General features: G+C 38.3%; 1 non-coding gene across 1 annotated transcript; it reads right to left on the bottom strand.

The window, feature by feature from the left end:
- Positions 1-1,550: 1,550 nt before the first annotated feature.
- Positions 1,551-1,763, bottom strand: LOC123633594. The gene has a single exon (XR_006733631.1). It is a non-coding gene; the product is annotated as a small nucleolar RNA U3 (small nucleolar RNA).
- Between the last annotated feature and the right edge of the window lie 13,563 nt (positions 1,764-15,326).

The following is a 15,326-nucleotide window of genomic DNA, read 5'->3' as shown; positions in this document are numbered from 1 at the left end:
ACCTTGAAGGAGGGGGTCTTTGTGACTAGGTCCTAGATCTGAGAAGCAGCTGGAATCTGTAAGAAGTGTCATGAAGCTGATTTTAAAAAGTGTTGGACAATCTGCATGCTGTATTTGGCTTCTGCTATGGCAAGAAACTGCTACTTGCCAAAATAAAGAAGTGGTGCTAGGATATCATTCATAGGGACTGCAAGCAGATAGAAAGCCAACAGGAAAGCTTCAAGTCTCTTGTCCTCCTTTAACCTTACAGTCTGACAGTAGAGTCCCATAGTTTCACAGAGAACTGGCTGGAAAAACAGAAATGCAACTACAGCATCCAAGAGCAGAGTACAGAAGGATGGATTCAGAGTTTAGAAACAAACTTAATGACCGACAAGCATGCTACCTTTTGCATAAAAAAGGCAAAATGAGGTTTTTTAAATATACTTTATATAAATTATATATAATAAAATTTATATATATAAATTCAATCTATCAACACATTTAATTTTAGGATGCATTGAAAAGGAAGTTGCAGACATCAGTATACTTCTACCAAATAAATAAAAATTAACTAGAATTCAATACTTGTTTATAGTTCTTATTTGAGGTAATTTTATATACAAGAAAATGTAAAAATCTTAACTGTGTACTTGCTGAATTTTGACAATTGATATTTACAGTAATCCAAACCCCACTATTGACATTCCCCTTACTCCAGAAAGTTCTCTCCTGCCCTTTCTCAGTGAATCCCTACCATAACTCTTCACAACAGATTTCACCATAATTTTGTCTGTGACAGAAGTTCATATAAATGGAATCAAACAGTATTACACTCTTTGGTATGAGGTTTCTTTTACTCAACCTGCTGTTTTTGAGATTCACTTATGCATTTGCCTTTTTTAGCCATTAATTCCTTTTTGCTGCTGAGCAATATTCCATATTATTAATATATCAGAGCTCATTTATTTTCTGGTTTTTGGTTATGTGGCTGTTTCCAATTCTTGGCTATTATGGATAAAGCTGCTATGAACATTCTTACAGAATTCTTTTTGTGAACATACAGTTTCCTTCTTTATAGTAAACTCAAAGGTGTGCAACTGATAGATCGTAAGGTAAATTTATGTTTAGTTTTGCCTGGAAAAAAAAATAGCAGGCATTTTCATAACCTGGTAGTACAATTTTATATTCTCACCAATAATGGCTGACAATTCTGAAGGCTCCACATCCTTACCAACATTGGATATTTGTTAGACTATAACTTTACTCTTTCTGGTAGGTGGGTAGTGCTATTTCATTTTGGTTTAAATTTGCATTTTCCTGATGTCTGATGAGATTGCACACTTTTTCATGTCTTTTTTGGTCACCTATATATCTCCTTTTGAGAACTATTTAAATATTAATATTTAGCCCATTTTTCAAACTGGGCTGCTTGTCTTTCTATTATTAAGATGTAGGACCTTTGAAAATATCTTGGATACTAGTACATTGTCAAATATATTTCTCTAGCACTGTGTCCTGACAATTCATTTTCTTTTCTTTTTCTCTCTCTTTTCTTTTTCCTTTTTTTTGCCGCCCAGACTGCATCCTCTCCCTTACTCTCCTGAAGGGAGAAAAGAAGGATCACCAATGACAAACAGCAGTTGCAGGGAAGCAACACCACGAGCTGGTTTCACACTCAGGAGAGAATACTGTGCCTCCCCTCGTGGTTTCTGGTGCTCTACACATTCACAGAAATTCTCTAGTAACGAACTACAGAAATGATCCCTGAAAGTATAGTTCTGCCAAGTTATTTTCTTAAGTATATTTCTTAAAAATTGAACTTTTTATTAATTGTAGACTCACATGCAATTGGAAGAAATAACAAGCACATCCTGTGTAAGCATTGACCACTTTCCCCAAATAATATTTTATATTAATAAAACTATAGCATAATATCACAACCACGATAATGACATTGATACAATTCATCAATCTTGTTCAAAGTTGCCAAGTTTTATTTAGATTATTAAGTATGAAATGCCTGATTTCCTTAAGTACTAAGTTTGACAGTTGATGGTTCTGACATTTCCCTTTGACACTTCTTATTTTCTTTTTATTGTGAAGGTACATCCTCATTCTTTCAAAAGCACAGCTTGGCTTGTGATTATCTTTCAAAGTTTTTTTTAGAACAATTTTTGTGAAACCATAGGTAAGTCAAAAATTAGTGTTATCTTCAAAAATGGGTTCCATAATGGAACCAATGCTAAGCAGACCGCTCAAAATATAAACAAAGTATTTGGGAAGGATGTAGCTAATGAATGCTCAGTACACTGATGGCTTGAGAAGTTCCATTCTGGTAATTTTAATCTTGAAAATGAGCCACGTGGGTGACCTCAGACCAAGGCGGATAATGATGAACTGAAAGCTGTAGTGGAAGCAAATCCATCTCAACCTACACGTGAATTAGCAAGGTTTGACGTTACTATTCCAACAATGTTGGACCATTTGAAACAAACTGGCACGGTTAGGAGGCTGGATAGATGGGTTCCACATGAATCAAATGAGCATCTGGAGAGAAATCATCTTGAAGCTTGCCTTTCTTTGCTGTCATGACAGAAGGCCGGACCATCTCTACATTGTATTGTTACATGTGATCAAAAATGGATTCTTTTTGGCAACTGCAAGCATTCGGCACAATGGTTAGATAAGGATGAAGTGCCGAAACACAGTCCAAAACTGAATATTCATTAAAAAAAGTTAATGGTATCTGTTTGGTGGTCTAGTGCTGGCATTATCCACTACAGCTTCATGAAACCCGGTGAATCAATCACAGAGGATGTCTACTGCAACCAGTTGGACGAAATGATGAGGGTGCCTGTGTTTAAGCAGCTGAGACTGGTCAATAGAGACAGACCAATCCTCTTGCAAGACAACGCTCGACCATATGTCACACAAACGATGCTGCTCAAACTACAGACGCTGGACTTAGAAAGTCTCTGTTATCCACCGTGTTCACCAGACCTTGCACCAACTGACTACCACTTCTATCAGGCTTTGGACCACTTCTTGCAAGAAAAAATATTCAGTTCTCAACAAGCTGTGGAAAATGTCTTTCATGATTTCATCGCCACTCACTCTCTAGGCTTCTTTGCTGCTGGCATAAACAAGCTACCACTAAGATGGCAAAACTGTGTTGATAGTTTAGGCACATACTTTGATTAGTTGTACTGCTTCTTGCTTGAGATATAATAAACTATTGATTTGAAATCAGACATTTCATATTTAATGACCTAATACTTGTACTCTGTGTGTGTGTATTAAGTTCTGTACGGTTTTATCACATGTGTAGGTTTGTGTATCCATTACCACAGACAAGATACCAAATAGTTCCACTGCACCTTTTTTTTCCCAGTACCTATCCCCTGACAACCAAGAATATGTTCTGCATTTCTAAAACTTTGTCATTTAGACAATGTTATACAAATGGAACCACACAGTATTAATCTTTTCGGGTTTTTTTCACTTACCATAATTCCCTGGTTATTCTAAATAGTTGTATGCACTGATTATTCATTTCTTTTTATTGCTGAGTAGTTTCCCACGGTATACACATACACAGTTTGTTTAACCATCCACCTGTTGGACACGTGCCCTGTTTTTAGTTTTGGGGTATTATAAACAAGAACAAGAAATGGGTCTGCAGCAGGAGTACAGGCACCCAACATGCCTCAGGCAAGGGGCTTGTTTTATACTGAAGGAGGTACAACAACTGCTACCTTACCCATCTACGGATCTTCTGTTCTTACCATATTCCCAGCAGGCCTGAGAGAAGAAAATTAAATGGCCTATTAAATTTTAGTTAAGGTATCAGCTTGGGAACAACATCCTGTTAATATGGGGCACTGTTCTACATGATGAAGTCTATGTAGTTAACAGTAACTGATATATGGCTCTGAGTCCCCAGTAGCTAGAACATTAAGGGTATGAGAGCCCAAGCTTAGAAGTAAAACTGGCCCTTCTTACCATCATTCCCTTCAAGTAGAGACTTATATTTGGAATTTATAGTTCCCATCTCCACATCCTTGAGCTCTTACTGGACTAAAGGCTTTGTTTCCTGGGGTAAAGAGAACACTTCCAACAGGGGAAATACTAAGTTTCCACTGAGACTTGTATGATTACCACCTAGTCATACTGGGCTACTTAAGCTGGTGCACCAGTAGAAAAGGAGTTACTATATGGGAGGGAGAAATTAACCATGATTAACATGAAGGGCTAGGGCCGCTATTATATAATGAAAGCAACTGTCAGATATGTTTGAAATAGCAGTGTCATCAGGGCATCTCTTGGTGCTTACTTTTCCACAGGTAATGTGAATATGCATTGTGATAACCATGGCCTGACAACTTAAGGGCTCAAGAAAGGTGTGGTTTACCTAACTAGGCAAGAAAGCTACCCCTCTAAAGTATTAGTCAAGACCAACTAAAATCTAGAATATGAATGTCTAAATATTTCCATATATTAAAATCCCTCTGTTGAAATACCTATAGTAGTATCTATGTTCCCATATGGATTTTGACTAACAGAAATATGCACAGATTATTATCAAAGGACAGAAAGAAAGCGATGGGTGTGGGAGTTGAATGGGAGTTTGAAGGGGAGTTCACAAGGTGCAGTCCTGCATTAGAGAAAATAGTGTGACCAAAGGCCTCAAAACAAAAGATGATATGGTGCATGCAGGGAACTTCTGGAAGTTAAGTATTACTGAAGCATAAAGTATGTAAGGAGTCACAAAAACGGGACGGGAGAGGTATTCAGGTACCAGGGCACTGAGAGCTATATGCAAAGCACTCTGGACATGAGTCTGAGGTAATGGGAAACCACCAAAGCCTTTTAATCAGGACAGTGACATGATCATATCTGAGGTTTAGATGCATAATTGTGACACTCGTGGAAAAACAAAAGATCCTGTCAAGAAAGTCAGCTAAGATAGGGAAAAAGTGGTAGATATTAGGTCTATGTTAAACACGAAGTCATTATCAGAGATCATAAAGTTCATAAAACAATCAAAACAGATCAAGCACCTGGGAAAATAATCTGGGCAATTTGGGGGCCAGGAATCTAATTCAAATATTTTGAGAATAAACACAGTCTACAAGTAGTGAAAATGAAGCTTAAAGTGGTGCTAAAGACATTTTGAGCCACTGTACATTTTTGAACACACATATATACTTAAATCCATATAGCATATGGATAATTTTGAGTTAGTAAATGGATGGAAGTTGGCACAGAAGAGTGGAGTCATGGAAGAACGGGAAAGACAGAGAAATGGGTTTCCATAAGCTTGCCTTCTACTGACAAGCATGTGTATCCTAAACACAGGATTTGGCTCTAGACATTATAGACTGGCCATTTATTTCTATCACCATCAGGACAGGATGTCTATAAAATCTGCTAAAGAGACACTAGGTTACCAGGTTCAAAGCACTGTCCTCTTCTTTCCTTCTCATGGGCTATAATCAGATTCTTTCTCGGTCCTAATGTCCTAACTCTGAATCAATGTGGCTGAGCCTTTAGAGTTTTCTCTAGAATTTATGAAAGGAATTAAATTCTGTCTTTCATGGTGGAAGATACAGCTCTTCCCTATCAGCCTAAGATGATGATGAAGAGCACAGGCCTTACAGTTACTCAGCTCTGGATTCAGATTCTCGCTGTATTGTACACTACTAGTATGATCTTGGGAAAGTTCGTTTCTTCATTTATAAAACAGGGTTAGTAATATCTAATTCATTAAAATTCTAGAAACTGGAAGTGCAATTATGAGACAACTATTTATTTAAAAAACTCTACGGTTTTCTTACCTGAAGAGGCAGAGGGTCATTCCTGTTTCTGAAGTCATAATCAAAAACAATGGCAGCCAGCACTTTCTGAGACTCAGAGTTATACTGAATGTAATCCTCAAACTCCATTTCTGAAGAAAAGCCTCGAACTACGGAGAGACAAAATTGTCTATACTTAAATAAAAACATCTGATAATCTCTCTTATTTGAGAGGTAGGACATTACTTTACATGGGAAAATGCCTATCCAAATACTGTAAATTTCAAAACATTTTTTCCTCAAATATTAGCCTCAAATGGATATTTGGGGTACTAAATAATTTTAGGTGTTTTATAAAATTTTACTATCATCTAAAGTAAGAATTACTATAAAACATATATAAAGGCAAGTCATTAGTCATTAAGGAAATGCAAATCAAAATCACAATGAAATACTTTACACCCAGTGACATGGAAATTAACAAGAAAGACAGATGACAGCAACAGTTGGTGAGGATGCAGAGAAACTGGAACTTTTGAACAATGCTGAGGGGGTATAAAAGGTACAGTCACTTAGGATAATAGTCTCGCAGTCCATCAAAAAGTTAAACATAGAGTTACCACATGACCTATTTACTCCACTCCTAGGTATATGCCCAAGAGAAATGAAAACATACATCCACACAAAACTTACAGACAAATGTTCAGAGTAGTAACGTTAATGATAGCCAAAAGGTGGAAAAAACTAAAATATCCATTAAATGATGATGGATCCAACTGAATACAGTAGATCCACAGAATGGGATATTATTTGGCAAGGAAAAGGAATAAAGTATTGACACGTGCTACAACACAGATGAACCTTGAAAATATTGTGTTAAGTGAAAAAAGCTAGTCACAAAAACTACACATTGTATGATTCCATTTACATAAAAGGTCTATAATTGGCAAATCTATAGAGACAGAAAGTAGATTGGTATTTTTACTAATGATGGTGGAGATGGGAGATTGGGGAGTCACGGCTAAAGGGTATGGAGTTTCTTTGGGGGATGATGAAAATGCTCTAAAATTAACTGTGGTAGTGCTTGTACAACTATGACTATACTAAAAGCCATTGAACTGTACACTGTGAATGGTTGAATATCTGCTATGTACTTCATATGTTTCAAAAGAAAATAAAGGTAAATCAAGAATGGAGAGTACTTCAAACTGTACTTTAAAAGGAAAGCAAAACTCATTTGATGGCTCAATAGCAGTATGGAGATAACAGAGGAAGGTAAGTGAACTGGAAGACAGATCAATAGAAATCACCCAATCTGATCAAGAGAGAGAAAAAAGATTAGAAAAAAGTTGAACAGAGCCTCAAGAACCTGTGGAACAATACAAAATTTCTAGCATTTGCATCATCATAGTCCTAGGAGAGGAGAAAAGAAGGCAACACTGAAAAACAATTTTGAGAACTAATTGCTGAAGATTTCCAAAATTTGGTGAAAGACAGAAACTTACAGATTCAAAGGCTCTTTGAAACCAAAACAGAATTGACCAAAAGAAATACACACGTAGACATATCATACTCAAACTTCTGAAAACTAAAGACAGAAAAAAATCTTAAAAGCAGCCAGAGAGAAATAACATATTATCTATAGGGATACAAGGATTCACATGACTGCATATTTCTTTTCAGAAACCAAAAAGGTCAGAAGAAAATGGGAAATATTTTTCAAATGTTGAAAGAAAACACTGCCAGTCCAGAATTCTCTACCCAGTGAAAATATCTTTCAGGAATGAAGCTGAAATAAACACATTCTCAGATGAAGGCAAATGAGGAGAATTCATTGCTAGTAGACCTGCTCTGAAAAATAGTTAAAGGAAGTTTTTCAAGAAAGAAGGAAAATGATACTAGAAGAAAATGTGGAACTAGGAGGGAGAACGAAGGAAGAGGAACAGCTTTGGTAATTAACTGGATGAATACTTTTCTTAACTTCTTTAAAATATGTATGCAAATTAAAACACTTTCTGGTGAAGTTTTCAATTATGTAGATATAAAAACTACAACATAATGAGGGAAATGTAAAGGGACCCATATACAGGTAAGGGTTAGACATTACAATAAAGTGATAAAATATTAGGTCTGAATAGACTATGAAAATTTGGGTATGAATATTTTAACTCAAGAGCTGCCACTAATAGTACTATATAACACAAGTCCAACTGATTTATTTTTTTTCCTTTTATGGATCATGATTTTTGTGTCTTGTCTAAGGATTATTCAACTAAACTAAGTTTTAAGGATTTTCTCCTTTGTTCTTTCCTAAATATCTTATCATTTTGTATTTCAATCTATGATCCATTTTGAGTTAATTTTTTGCATAAGGTATGAGCTTTCATTGTTTTAGCTATCAGTGTCCAATTGTTCCAGCACAATTTGTTGGAAAGGTTATCCTTTTATTAAATTCCTTTGCACTGTTGTAAAGAATTATTTTAGCATATTAGTGTAGGTCTATTTCTGGGTTCTCTGTTTTTAATTGATCTGTATGTCTAGCTCTCTACCAATACCAGACTGTCTTAATCACCACAGTTATAGCTTAAGTCTTAAAATTGTGGAATGTGAGTCCACCAACATTATTCTTTTTCAACATTGTTCTAGCTCCTCTACAAACAATAATGTTTTACAGAAAATCTTAATGTCTAACTAACCTTTTATACTGATGTTTAGATTCCTTTTCACATTCTCGGTGATTTCTTTTACCACATCAATATTAGCAGGTATGTAAATCAATTCCCATTCACTGGGATTTTTGAGGAAAGAAGGCACAGTATGGATGGGGTGAGAAGCAAATTTGAAAGGTCCAATAAAATCTATAGTAATAACTGAACGGAATATCAAAAACACTAGTGCCAACATCAATACTGCGAGGACTTCCAATATTAAACTAATGAGCTTCCTCCTCTAGAACAGGGAACAAAAAGAAGGTGTTAATTAACTTCAGAGTACACATTCAGCAAATGGGTAGTTCTATTATATTAAGCTTCTGCCAGTTTCACTGTGGAAGAGCCAGTGCTGCTTAGACTATCTCATACCACACCTTCTCTGCCTCCCACTTTCCTATAGTTCGTATTATAACATAGATTCCCTCAGTTTTACAGATTTGGAGAAGCTACCCACACTCTGGAATTGATTTTTCAGACGTGCACGTACACACGTGTTCATGCGCACACACATACACAGTGAAATGTATATGTGTGTGTGCAAGAAATGGGAACTTACGGACATTTTCCATGCATACGTTCACCTACCTTTAAGGTAAAATTTTTCCAGAGGAGTACTGCAAATTGGTTGAATGTCAACACATCCATTCTTCTACAAAGAGTGTATGGTCTACCATAGGGATAGAGGAAAGGTTTTTTTTAAAATGTTACCTAATAATGTTCACATCAAGCAAATAATAGGATTACCTCTTTCTCCTACTTTTCTCCTTTATGATAACCTCAAAAACGGATAGTAAGAAAGATTATGTATTTACAATAAATAAAATCATATTGTTCCTATTTTTCTTTTAGTTTACTTAATATATTAATATAATGAAGTTCTAGTATGTATGAAACACCAAGAAATAGAGAAAAAATCAGTAAGATGTGGTTTCATTTGTCCAGGTAAAGATGACATAAAGGAAATCAACAGGATCTGATTTTTCCTATTCCAGTCTTCATTACAATAATTCTTAAGGTATTAAAAATAACAAATAATCATCACCACCACAAAAACAAATTATGAAAAATCAAATCACTTGAAAATATCAATCAACATTTTTTCATGTACTCAGAGTATAATAAATACCCCATTCACAGTGCTGATGAATGAACGTATTTATCCACTGTTACAATATTATTGCGCATTTACTGTGTGTCAATGTTCTATGCTAACTATTGAGTATAAGATGGTAAGCACAACAGAAGAATAGACTCCATCCAAGCTCTGATGATGATAAATGTAAGGAGTATCAGTTAAGAATCCATTTTCTGTGGACAGACCTTCTGGAATGGCTATATAAGAAGATCAACGGACCTTCCCTATAGCAAAAGAGCTGTTTAACTGTTGAAACTTTAAAAACACAACCATTAAAAACTTCTGATAATTGATTTAGGGTCATACAGAAAATGGAGAAACATTTATTCAAGAAAATCTACTAAATGATGGCAAAAACAGCAAGAGTCAGTGATATTTGAGCCATGGCCTACTCCTGTCGTGCACCCCCCCACACCCAGCTCCATATTATGGAGCTCTACTCTGGGAAAATGTGATCAAGAAGTTAGGGCTCTCTTGATCAAGGCTACCAATCTAGGGCTATGGTTTCACTTTATGAGGGGAAGGGTGCTGGCATCTCTCATTTCCTATAGTTTCATAATGAAGAAGCTCTATTCTAGGCTGATGGAAATGAGAGGTCTGGGGATTGCTTGTCTTATTCAGCCCCCATTAACAGGGAAAACTCTCCACCCCATGTAATATAGGCTGACAACAGTGGGTTCCTGATCACCCATGCACACAATTGCTGGTAGGGTAGAGGGCATATGCCAGGAGGGGCAAGCCAAAAAAGCCAGGGGCTGTCAGGTCCTCATGCCTGCTCATATAGTGGGGGTGATTACTCTGGAAGAAGCATGTTGCTGTCCCCACTCCCAGCTCTGGGGCAGTGTCATTGAGGTTCCCTCCAGGGATAGAGGCAGGATATAAGGATGAAGAGCTCCACAGCTCTGCCTGATGGGACAAGTTTTATTTGGAATAGGAACATAGAGAAATTCACATCTAAGAGTGTTGTCAACAATGCAGACCTTGGTAGTGAGCACTTGAGAGGGGGCTGATATCTCTACGATACAAGTATCAATAGTGAATAGCAAAAGGAACAGCAAAAGATTAAACCAGAGAACCAAGGCAAGTGATAGCCAAAAAGAATCCTCCTGGGATCACATACACTCTTGAGGGTCCAGAAAGCTATACAAACTCAGGAGCAATCAGAACAAGACATGGGGCAAACCTGAAATCATTACCTAAGCCACAGATCCATCAAAGGCAAAATGCAGAAGTCTTAATGGCTCAAGGAGCTTAAGCATAGCTAACTGACCGAACACTGTCTGAACAATAAGCTACACTGACCCATGAGGGACATACCAAAGAATCCAGGCTTAAAAAAATCATGCACATCCATATCCCCAGTGGTCTGAAAAACTGAATGAATGGTTCAAGACTGTGCCCTTTCAGGAGCAATCAGAAAGAGATTCTCTAAGCTACTACTCCCTGTGTAAATGTTGGACAATAAAAAATAAACTTCCTGAACTGTGATAGCAGCCTCCAAGCCACAGACACACCCGTCATAAAGGGTAAAACTCTAATTGACTAACTTAAGCACAACATTTGACCAATAAGTAGCTTATACTGATCCAGGGGGTAACCATTCAGAATCCACACTAAAGATAAGCACAAGTGTTACAGCTTGAATGCAACAAAATTCTTATGTTGAAGCCCTAATGCCAGTACCTCAGGATATGACTGTATTTGGAAACAGGGCCTTTAAAGAGGTGATTAAGTTAAAATGAGGATGTTAGAAAGGGCCCTAATCCAATCTGATTGGTATCTTTTTAAGAAGAGAAAATAGGGGCATGTTTGCAGAGGAAACAGTAAGAGGACACAGCAAGAAAGTGTTCATATAGTAGCCAAGCAGAGAGACCTTAGGAGAAACCAACCTTGCTGACAACTTGATCTTGGACTTATGGCCTCCAGAACAGTGAGAAAAACTGACTTCTGTTGTTGAATCCACCCAGTCTGTGCTATTTTGTTATGGTGGCTCTAGCATATTAATACATACAGATATTGGACTTGAAAAATACTTAAAATCAACTGCCTTAAAGATGTTTGAAGAGCTAAAAGAAACAAAACAATGATGTCTCAACAAATAAACAATATTGATAGAGATACAAATTATAAAGGGAAACCAAACAGAAATCCTGGAGCTGAAAATCATAAAACTAAACTGAAAATTTCATTAGAGGGGCTCAACAGAAGATTTCAACAGGCAGAATAAAGAATCAGTGAACTTGAAAGTAGGTCAAATAAAATTATGTGTGGATGTGGAGAGATAGGAACACTCATACACTGTTGGTGAGACTGCAAACTAGTACAACCTCTACGGAAAGTAGTATGGAGATACCTCAAAGAACTAAAAGCAGAACTACCATTTGATCTAGGAATCCCATTACTGGGTATTTATCCAAAGGAAAAAAAAGACATTCTATAAAAAAGACACCTGCACTTGAATGTTTATAGCAGCAGTAATCACGATTGCAAAGATGTGGCAACAACATCAATATGTGAATGGATTAATAAAATGTGGGATATATATATATGGAAATATACATATATATATATGGATATATATATATATATATATATATATATATATCTCCGTATACACACACACACCATGGAGTACTATTCAGCCATAAAAATTGGAGAACTAATACTTCTTGTATTATCTTGGATGGAACTGGAGACCATTCTTCACCTAAGTGAAGTATCACAAGAATGGAAAAACAAACACCACATGTGCTCACCATTAAATTGGTACTAATCAATCAATACTTGTATGCACATATGGAAGTAACATTCATTGGGGATGGGCAGATGGGCGGGGGGAGGAGGGAATGGGTAAATTTACACCTAATGGGTGGTGTGCATGCTGTCTGGAGGATGGATATGCTTGTAGCTTTGATTCAGGTGGTGCAAAGGCAATTTATGTGACCAAAGCATTATTTGTACCCCCTGTAATATTCTAAAATAAAAAAACTAAAATAACAAAAAAAAAATTATCCAGTGTGAGGAGCAGGAAAATAAAAGAGCCTAAGAGAAAGAGAAAGAATATTTGAAGAAATAATGGCCAGGGGAGTAACATCAGCAAAACGGTAGAAGAGAAGATCCCTAGCTCTGGTCCCCCCAACAGAAACACTGAGTCAACAACTACACATGGTTGAGAATGCTTTTATGAGAGTTCTGGGACTCACAGGAGAGCTTACAACACTCCATTAGAGGACAAAACACAGAAAAGCCACATTAAAAAGGGTAAGAAAAAATGTGTCTCATTGTCCGCATCATCTCACAATCAGATGGCTCAGTGCAGTGCCAAGAAAGAGATCCTTGGGCTGTGATTTCACCAGTGGTGGAAAAAAGAGTCGGACTTTGATGTCCAACTCACCCAGCATTTTGGGGCACTGACTGACTACTTTTGTCTTGCCTCGGACAAAACACTGGGGGAATTAGCACAGCTATACCACTTGGGGACAATGAGGAACCAAAAAAAGGGTGTGGCGCTTCTCAGTGGCTGGATCCTCAGCCCCCACCAGTGGCCTCACCTGACCATGGAGCTCTGCTAGTCATCTCACCTGACCACAGCCTCAGCCAGCAGCCTTGACTATGGAGCCAATCCAGCTGGCCACAGCCAACTGTGGGGCCAAGCCAGCCAGCTCCAGCTCCATCCAACCCAGTCATTCAGCCATTTGGCCCTGAATGACTGCAGAGACTCCCCCAACACTGGCCTTGCCCAACCGCAGAGCCCCAGCAATAGCCTTGCCTGACTGTGGCCCTGCCAGCTGGCTCTGACCAACTCTACAGAAAAGCCAGTTGGCCCCACGTGACCACGGAGCAACCCCAGTGGCCTCACCCAAATGTAAAGCCTGACAGTGGTCTCAACCAAATGTGGGGATTGCCAGAGCCCTTGCTTGACTGCAAAGCCCTGCCAGCAGACTTGTTCAAATGTGAAGCAAAGCCAGCCAGCACTGCCTGACCATGGAGCCCCTCAGCAGCCTTGCCTGATAGCAGCTCTACCAGTGGCCTTGCCTGACCACAGAGCCAAACCAACTGTTGCTGCCTGATGACCGCAGCTCCAGTGACCTTGCTGACTGCAGCCTCTGCCAGCAAGCCTTGTGCAACCATGAAACCTAGTCAAACAGCCCTTCCTGACTGCAGATCTCCCCACATCAGCCCCTTGTGACCATTGTCTCCACCAGCCAGCACTGCCCAACTGTGGAAACAGCCAGCAAGCTCTGTCCAATCCAAGAGACAAGCCAGCTGACCCTGACCAACTTCTGAACCCCACCAGCAGCCTTGCTGGACCATAGCACTCAACAGCTGGCCCCATCAGACTTCAGAGCAATGGGAGTGGGCCCCCTTCTATGTGTACACCCTGTAGACCCCAGCAACAGTGCCCATCCATGGAGAATACCAACTGGCCTGCCCAGAATCCCAGGATGGGCTGACTGGTGAAGATCTTTCCCTGCTGAAGCCAGCATGCAAAGATTCTAAGAGGTTACCATTTCTTCACATGCACAGACACCAATGCAAGGGTACAGGGTCACAAAGAATTAGGAAATCATGATACCACTGAACGGAATTAGTAAGGTTCCAGTAACCAGATTCTCACTCCAGAAATTAAGCAGTTTCTGAAAATGAAAGCATGCCACATTTCTCACACACCTGAATTATGAAGATGAGAGTCATTCTCTCTAGAATTTCACTCCAGCCCCTTTACTGAAAAGTCTAATAGCAAGTTATGGGATTAATCATAACTTTTATTTTCCTACTAAAATGGAGGTTTCTTCCTTTTCCTTGTTGGCTTCTTTTTAAAAAACTGACCCAAATTAAGCCATGCTAATTAAATTCCTTAAAGTTAAGAGGCTTCCGGCTCTTCACAGTCCCAACCCCCTCAGCCCCCAGTACACCCTTGTTTTTGTAGGGCCGGCCACTAAGTGAGCATTTTGTCATGTTATGTTTAATATCTTTTATTATCTCTTTTATAATCCTTTTGAGATGTTTATAATTAAGTATTCCCACATTATAGATGAGACTCAGAGAGGTTAACTCCTACAGCCAGTAAATGGAAGGACTAAAATTAATTTTAATTGATACACACTACTTGTACATATTTATGAGGTATATGCGATATTTTGATATATGCATACAATGTATAATGATCAAATCAGGGTATTTAGAATATCCATCACTTTCAAACATTTGTCTTCTTGTATGTGTGGTGGGAACATTTCAAATATTCTCTTCTAGCTATTTTGTAATATACAATATATTGCTGTTAACTATAGTCACCCTACTGGGCTATGGAATTTATTCCTTCTATCTAACTATATTTGTACTCATTACCCAACCTCTCATCCCCCTTCCCCCAATAACCTTTCCAGCCTCTTCTAACCATAATTCTACCCTCTACCTCCATGAGTCCAACTTCCTTAGTTCCAACATATGAGTGAGAACACGCAGTATTTGTCTGTGGCTGACTTGTTTCATAGTACCAATGTTGACTGCACTTCATAACCCTTCGCCTTTAATCACTAGGTTTTAACAAAAATTAAAATATATAATAATTCAAACCTCAGGTCTCCCACACTGTTTCGTTTCTTGACGGGAGAGCAGTGGGGCTGTGGAGGGTTCCACACCGCCTCTCCCCGGGGCTGTGCGTCTTTTGGGGGATGGGCTCACTTTCCGGCCCTGGGC

This window comes from Lemur catta, chromosome 2 (genome assembly GCF_020740605.2).
Source record: "Lemur catta isolate mLemCat1 chromosome 2, mLemCat1.pri, whole genome shotgun sequence".
NCBI lineage: Eukaryota > Metazoa > Chordata > Mammalia > Primates > Lemuridae > Lemur > Lemur catta.
Note: the sequence above shows the minus strand (reverse complement) of the source record. Positions and strands in the feature narration are given on the sequence as shown.